This window comes from Ochotona princeps, chromosome 1 (assembly GCF_030435755.1).
Source record: "Ochotona princeps isolate mOchPri1 chromosome 1, mOchPri1.hap1, whole genome shotgun sequence".
Lineage (NCBI taxonomy): Eukaryota > Metazoa > Chordata > Mammalia > Lagomorpha > Ochotonidae > Ochotona > Ochotona princeps.
The window spans coordinates 26,038,201-26,047,324 of NC_080832.1; positions in this window are offsets into that span (position 1 = coordinate 26,038,201).

Below are 9,124 nucleotides of genomic sequence, written 5' to 3' on the forward strand. Positions count from 1 at the left end.
CAGTGGTTAATTTGGACACCTAGTTTTTCAAGTAATTCATCTGCACATTTATAGAATTAGTGAGTTTATTAGGAGTCCTCGTAGGTCTAAATGGCAACTTTGAGGTATAAGCTTAGGACCAGGAAAAGCAAAATGGCAAACTAGGGTAAGGACACAGTTAAACAGATGGAGAATCATTAGCCAGGGTGAAACAGAGAGGTTAGGATCCTGGGAAACAGGAGAAGACAGGCCAATGGCAGGGGGACACCTGGAGACCCATAGACTCAGGAAAGCAGCAGAAACAGCAGAATGGTGTTGCAGTGATCAGATATCCCAGTGGAGATTAGCGATCGGCAATCAGAGCTCCATCAGTGGCCAGGTGGAAAAGGGAATTTAGTGGGAGCTCAGGAGGTGAACCCAGACACAGAACTGCCCACCCTGCTTATTTGCTTGATTTAACCATGAGCAGAAGCAGAGTGGTGGAGCCCAAACAGGGGGGGGTGCAGGAACAGGGTAGATTTCATAGCTCGTACCCCCTACAAGTGTCACATTGAGTTCCATTTTGTGTACTGGGGGAAATACTATGGGGTTAGAGGTATCACAATGAGATGCTCATGTTCTAAGCCAAGAGCTAGCTCATTTCCAGCTCAATGCATTGACTGGTCCCACAGGGAAAAGAGTACCGACTTGATTTGCTACAGTTTCCACTCAAAATACGTCCAGGTAGCCTCCAGACCTAATGGCCAGCAGGCTCAGACCTCCTCCAGTGCCACATCAGGTACCATTTTGTGTACTGAGGAAAAGGCTGTGGGGCTGATGGTACAAGAGTGAGCTGCAGAGGCGCTGAGCCAGGAGAGAACTCACTCTAGCTCAATGCATTGCAATGGTCTCACCATGAAAATAACACCGACTTGGCATCCTACCCAAACTAGGCCTCAGTGGCCTTCAGAACTAACAGCCAATGGGTTCCATAAAGACCAGAAATGTTGAAAATCCAGTGATTTAAGACAGTTGACATCTCTCTGATCCCAGGAACTACTCAAACCAAGAGTGGGAGATAAGGGTGTGCAGGCAACAGTGTGGCCACAGCACAGAATCATAGTGGGTGGAAAGTGGTGAATCAGGAGCTGGGGCTAAGGAGACTGTGGTGGAAGCCTAGCACAAGAGCTTGGGACTGAAACTCGCTGGAAGGATTGACACAAGTGACTGCAAATGGAGAACTGGGCACCAAAGGTAATCAATAAAATTAACTTGTACACCAGTGGGCAACACCATTTAGAAACCGGCCCTAAGAGGAACAGCAATGACCAAGAACAAAAGAAGAGACAGGGACACTGTTCCCCAAAGGAGGAAAAGCCTTTGTCAACATTAGAGTTAACTGAGAATAACATTTAGGAAATGGAGGATAAAGAATTTTAAAAACTTGTTATAGAACCTCTAAACAACAAAAAGAAACACATATGGAAGTTCAACTAATTTAAAGACTATGTCATACAGGAAATAGCAACGCTGAAACAAAATCAAGCTGAATTATTAGAAATGAAGGACGCAATGGAACAAATTAAAATTTCAGCAGAAAGTCTCAATAATAGAATGAGTGTGGTATAGCAAAGAATCTTAGAATTGGAATATATTTCCTTCAACAATGGGAGAAAAATTAAAAAGCTGAAAGAGGAAGTGAGTCAAGCTAAGAAAAGTATTCAAAAATTAAGGGACACTTATTAAAAGGCTGAATATAAGAGTTATGGGAGTTCCAGACGACAAAGAAGGAGAAGCTGGGTTTAAAAATGTATTCAATGAAATAATAAAGGAAAACTTCCATAATTTGGAGAAAAAATTGGGAAGCAAAACACAGGAGGGGAACAAAATGTCAAATAGTGTTGACCAAAAGTGATGTTTGCCAGGAGGCATGATAATCAAGCTCTCTTCTGTTGAACACTGGGAAAAGATCCTTAAATAGGCACGTGAAAAAGTCAATTAACATATAGAGGAACCCCAATCAGACTCACTGATGACCTTCCAGAAGAAACTGTATAGGCTAGAGGAGAATGGAGTGACATATTTTGAATTTTCAAGGGGAAAAATTGTCAACTTACCCAACAAAGTTCTCCGTATTTTTGAAAATGAAATAAAATTTCTCCACAGTAAAGAAAAGCTCAAAGAATTAACCTCTTCCAGACCTGCCCTCATGTTCAGAGAAAAGGAATAGCACCTACAAAAACCAAAGCAAACATGGAAAATGTCCCCAAAAACAGCAAAAGAAGACTAAATCAAGCAATGATCAATCCATTGCTAAAATGACAGGACGAAATTAATCTTGAATCTAAATGGCTTAAACTTATCAATCAAGCATCACAGATTAGCAGACTGGATTGAAAAACAAAACCTATCTATCTGTAGCCTACAGGAGATATATCTCACCAATAAAGATATGTAGAAACTGAGAATGAAAGGATGGAAAAGGTATTTCGGTATTTCCGGTATTTCAGGATACCGGAAAAGAAAAACGAGTAGGTATAGCCATACTTGTATCAGCTAATATAGATTTTGACATGAACAATATTAAAAGAGATGAAGGACACCACATAATGATCAAAAGAAGAGATCCCCTTGCTAGTTTGTTAGGATGGTTTGCTTCTCATCTCTAATTTTATTTTGTTTTTTAAATTGTTTTGTTCTGTGCTAGTCTGGCTAAAAGTTGGTTTTGTTCATCTTCTTAAAAATTGGTTCTTTTTGCAGTTTTTAATTTTTGAGTTTCAATTCCACTTATTTTTGTGGTGATTTTTTTTATCATTTCTTGTTTCCTGATCATTTTTTCTTTTTTAATAAGTCCTTGAGATGCATTATTAGATCATTTATTTGAGATGTTTAGATTTTTGTAGGCTCCCATTTCTGTGGATTTTGATATTTTTGTTTTTATTTTCATTTTTTTTCAAAAGGTTTTTTCTTGTTAATTTCTTTAGTGACACATAGATTATTCAATAACAAAATTTTCTTCAAAAGGGTTTTGATTCTCTTTTTCAAATCTTCAGTGACATATTGATCAATCAGTTGTATGTTATTTAGCTTCATGCTGTTGTAAATTTTCTGTTTTTTTTTTCTCTTGCTGCTGATTTTGTTTTATGGATTTTCATTTAAAGGGTTGTATAGTAACTGTGTAGTACTATCATACCCAGATGTGAAGTCACAATGTAGCATACTTCTCCACTTACAAATCAAAGATGGACTCCCAATGAAACTATTAGACATAGCTTGACAATAAAATGCTGGCCTCTGTGCCATTGTCCATACCTACAATGTCAGGATACACTTAAATTGCAGAATGATGGACCTATGACTGTTTATGAAGGACTATACTATTGTAATAATACAGGGGAAATCAGTGGAGGAAAAGGGTACTTGGGGAGGGGGAAAGGGAAAGCCAAGAGCCAATGAAATTATATCATCAAAAAAAGTAAATTTTGGGCCTGGCGTCGTGGCCTAGTGGCATAAGTCCTCGCCTTGAAACGCCCCGGGATCCCATATGGGCGCCAGTTCTAATCCCAGCAGCTCCAATTCCCATCCAGCTCCCTGCTTGTGGCCTGGGAAAGCAGTCAAGGATGGTCCAAAGATTTGGGACCCTGCACCCGCGTGGAAGATCCGGAGGAGGTTCCCGGCTCCTGGCTTCGGATCGGCACAGCACCGACCGTTGCGGTCGCTTGGGGAGTGAATCATCAGATGGAAGATCTTCCTCTCTGTCTCTCCTCCTCTCTGCGCATCTGACTTTGTAATAGAAATGAATAAATCTTTAAAAAAGTAAATTTTAAAAAAGAACAAATAGAGAAAATTTTCCAATGCAGAAGGTAGTCGCAAGTCAGTTGAGTTAGCAGATAAACTGATAATCTGAAGAGTAAACTCATCTAATAACTTTAAACAGTGTGAGATCATTTTTTCTTATAATGAATTACTATGTGACTTTGTATTTTTGTCACATAAATATCAAAATTAGTAGTGTGGGTTTTGAAATTAAAATTGTTAATTGGCTAATATAAATACTAAAAGAAAATATTACTTAAAAAAAAAAAGAAATTTAGGACAAGATCAAGCTTTTACCTTGGGATAATAAGGAAAGATTGAATGTAAAGATCAAAATTCAAAGCAAAGAGCTCTCATTATCTGGAGTTTTGTTCTAAATTAAGAACCCAGACTTAAAACACGACTGACTAAATTTAAACTGTTGCTCTGAGGGTATTGGGTATCTCACTGCTGAATTTATTTCATTCCGTGAGGTACGAGGAAAGAGAATAACTTGCCTAAGTTCACAAGGAGCTCAGAGTGGAGTCAGGATTCTAATCTTGGTCATGCACCTCTGGTGTCCATATTCTGAACCAGTGGGCTTTCCTGCCTGTGTTGGAAAGGAAAACAGGTGATATATCAAGATTAGCTGGCTGGGGCACACCAGACATAGCCACAACCTTGGGAAGCCTAGACATAGAATGTCTCATCATTTACCTGTTCATCTACCCATTCTGCTCCCTACCCAGCTATTGCTACCATTGCCACCACAACTGGTAAATATACATTGATTCTTTGTCCTGTATCATGTTCTACAAGTGTAAAGATGATGAAGATGGCAGGGGTTTTGGGAAGTATGGAACCCTAGTAAATTGGAATTCTAAAAGTTCATAAAAATGGAATTTTTGTGCCAAAAAGAATTTGAAATCTAAGCATAATTTTTGCAAAATATATATATATTCAGGAACTTTTGAAACACTGTTTATATGCATGGCTTTCAAATTGTTTTGCATCAAAATAAATTTATCTTTCAGTTTAATTTCTATGAGCCTTTTGAAATATGTAAAACCATGCCAAAATCACAAATAGGATGTTTCCTTCCTTTTAAAAATTTATTTATGAAAGAGTAGGTTTCATGTTTTTCACAATACAGATTAAGAAACATAGGGGCTGCTTCTCTATTACACATTTTTAATTTTTCCCCAAATCATTACAGTGGCATATTAATTTGCTTCATAGCAATAAACTCAGAATTGTTGTATTTAAAGATATCATGACATAGCTGGTAAATGAAAAAAAAAAAAGGAAAAATTGGAAATCCTACTATCACTTGGGGGTATAAACACAGGCAGTTAATTTCCACATAGTAAATGGCAGTTAATTTCCAGTATGTTAACCTTATTTATATAAATTATGGCTTGTGTGCTGTATGTACTAGTTGTTACAGATCAGACAGAATACATATTTGTATTTTTGGGACTACTTTACTTTTTGAGCATGATGGTTTTCAGCTGGGTCCATTTTGCTGAGAAGGTAAGATTTTATCATTTTTGTGACTTAGTAGTATTCCACAGTATACATACATCATGTTTTTTTTTAATCCAGTGATGGCTTGATGGGTATTTGGGTTGTTCTGTATCTTAGCTTTTGTGAATTGTACTGTTGTTAAATGTGGAGTTCTGGGTACATCTGACACGCGGATTTTATTTTGTTCGGATGTATTTCCAGGAGCAGAATAACTGGGTTATATGGTAAATCTATTTTTAGATATCTGAGGAATCTCCGTAGCGTCTTTCATAATGGTCACACTAGTTTACATCCCCACAAACAGTCAATTAAGGTATCTTTTTCCATTTGGGATGTTTTAAGAATTTAGAGAAGGAGCAGTATCTGTAGCCTATCTAGGCATGAGTCCACTTGCTTAGAGAAGGATTCCCAATGAGAATGACTGTCTTTGACTTTTGTTTAGTGTTCCTCCTATAACTTCCTGATTTCTCCTGCTTAGAATTTACAAGTGTCAATGGCAACAATTTGCAGATCTCTCTGTAAACATGTTGAAACAGAGCATTTCTCTCTGTGCAGTAAATCATGAATCAATGCATAAAGGTGCTGGGTCACGGTTGCTTGATCAGCATTCTTTTTCCAAGAAAGAGCAATCGTTTATATCTATTCTGTTCCTTCTTCCAGGACAGGAATGTTTTCCGTATGCAAAGTCCATTGGTACTCTTGCCCCTCCCTTTGTGTCCCTGTGAACTGCAATAACAAACAACTGTTGCTGAGATGTCCTTGTTGACGTATTGTCTTTGAAAACTCCCTGTCATCTCTGGATAAGCCTCTGCCAGATGACGAGCATCATCCTCTGGCTTGCCAAGCGGCACTGTTACCATGGAGTCTGGCTGCGATCAGTGTGTTTCCCGCCAGCATCTATCCTGCTGTGGTGCGACAGCGCCCTTTGCGTCAGGCCCGGCTGTCCTGTTGTGGCAGGCTGTGGCCAGGCTTTTCCTGCGGGTAAAACCTTATCCTGTGATCAGCTGCAGATAATATCAAGACCTCTGTTTGATACACTCACAGTGACAGACATGCTTCCATAATTAATAGCACAGTGCCCTTTGTTAATCAGCTCGTCTTAGGTGGTGGGGTGACAGCGGGCCAAGCTTGACTGGGGGAGGACAAGGGGACACTCTAGTCACCAGACCTGGGGTGAGACAGTTTGTATTCACAAAAACACAAATTCACGTCATTGCTTGTCACCGCAAACTGTTGTGTTCTCTAAGACTCCTGCGTGCTTGCCTCTGATCTTGATTTTCTACATAACAGCTTTCGTGGTTGGTGTGCCCTTTGGCAAGCGAAGCATGCTCTGTTTCCTGTTTCTAGACATGCAGACAACTCTCTGTACATCTTACAGCTGGCAGTTTTGAACCAGAGAACAGGGATACCTTGCTGCTGCTTTTTGCTCTTTTGCTTAACTTAGCAGGACTTTGGAGATAAAGCTGTGAATGTATCCAACAGAGCAGTCCTAATTTATTTGGCCAAATTTCCACATTTGAATTAAAATTCCATTTTTTTCCTTTTTTTAAATTTCTTTCTTTTTTTTTTTAACTTTTTGTTTAGGCAGAAGGGAAGTTAACTTTAACTGGAAGAAAATGTTCCCCCATAAGAATATATATATTCATTAACACATTAAATAGAATAAACACATTAAGTAGAATTTGCTCACTTTGTAGATTGAAAGCATCTTGATCATCTTACCAATATGTGTAACATGCTTGCAATGAGGTTGCCTGCTTAACTGATTTAATACTATTTGCTTAATGTGACTATGCACTATATACTGAAGCTATTAATCTAAGGATTTGGAAAGTACAATAATAAAGTATTATGAAAAGAGGAGAGGGTCTCCTGTCATGCTACTGAGATAATCCTCACTAACATTTCCTTGTGCTGTGTTTTGCTGACAGCAAATATAAATGCTTAAATAAGTGTTATACTATTTACAATTTTTCCATTGCGTTTTTATTTTGTTTACTTTTATGTCATAATCACATTCCCATATCATTACAAACTCTTAGTAAATACTTTTTATTGATGGTTATATGATTTTTATCCTATATGTAGTAAATGCTGTCTGTTTCTCCTCTGCATGGATTAAAGATTTCCTTATTTTTATTTTAAGTTAAAAGTCTGTCTTGGCTGCACCACTCAAACATCTTTGAAAAAATTATCTTTATGTTTTGGGCTGTGTCTGCAGACATAGACACACAAACACACATACAAATTTATGGACACATGCTGGAGTCAGACACACACAAGCCTGGATGGGTCATCAGTCCACAGACAACCACTGCCCGAGTTCCATGTCTGTGACTTGTGATGAAGGCTGTCACCAGCACTAGGCCTTCAGGATTGGATTCAACACTGGATGCCTACATGCTGGCATGCCTCTGCAACGTTACACAGCCATGCTGCTGCTTCACGCCTGTTCTCACAGTCAGTAACATGCCGGCTTCCTTCCCCTCTCACTATAAAACACGTCCACTGGCTCTCATTCTGGGTCCTGAACTAAAATGTGGCTTGGATTCTCTTCCTTGCCATTTGGAATACTAACGGCACTTTTTATGTAGGCCAGTCTGTCCCTCCAGCGTTCCTTGCTCCAGGACCATCTTCCTCTTTCTGTTTGTCCTATTGCTTCTGCCTAACTTTGTGCATTCTTCATGCTTTGGTTCAAAGCTCACTTTTAAAAAAATGTTTATTTTTATTGGAAAGGCAGATTTACAGAGAAGGAGAGACAAAGAGAAAGATGTTCCACTTGCTGATGCACTTCCCAAGTAGCTTCAACAGCCAAGAACTGAGCCAATCTGATGGCAGAAGCTTCTTCTGAGTCATCGAAATGGGAGCAGGGTCCCAAGGCTTTGGGCCATCCTCTACTGCTTTCTCAGACTACAAACAGGGAGATGAATGGGAAGTGGAGCAGCTTAGACACAAACCAGCATCCCTGTGGGATTCTGACGCTTGCAAGTTAAGGATTTAGGCACTGAATCATTGCACCAGGCCCAAAGTTCACTTCCTTGGAGTTCTAGCCTACTCTGTGCACCTGCACTAAAAATAATAATTGCAGCACTTAGGAGGGAAAAAGTTATCTCTTCCCAGACTCTACATCTGACAAGAATAAAGACTATGACAGTCTTGTGTGTGGCTTTTGTCCTAGCTCAGTGCTGGGGACACAAGGGATGCTCAAATGTATGAAATGAGATCTGTGCTCAGGAGGGGTACAGAATTATGGCGCTCAGCTGGAATAATGTGATCCCGAAGTCTCAGGCAGTGATGTGTAGCCTTGTAGTTCAACCTATGTGCAAAATAGGGCAAGCCAGAGCTCCTCACACATGTGTTTCTGCTGTCAGGACATATTCTGCCATCATGAGGTGTGCCTGGAGAGGCATTGTGCCAAGGTGCAAGTTGGATGCAGCTGCAGTGTGGAAGAGTTTAAGGGTGGTTGACTTCTACAAGGAGGTGGTCCAGGCTATTGGCATCTCTATGGGTCTGAGGAGTCCTAACGAATCCCTTCAGGCTAACCAACATGTGTTGGCTAAATGAGTACAGCTCCAAGCTCCTCTTCTTCCTCAGCCCCCAGGAACGGGAGGGGGCAGTGCTTTTGAGGAACTCCACTTAGCCCACAGGACCAGGATACCCATCTGAAGTGTCTATCAGAAGGGACAGGCTGAGTCACTCTCAAGGAGGAAGTGGATTTCTTGGCATTTGTATCTCCCCATGGCCAGTGCTAATGCCCAGCTCTTTGGCATCTGGGCAAAAAGGGCCAAGGATTCTGTGAAAAAGGATATAGAGAAGAAAAATATGGTATTGTTGAGAACTTGTA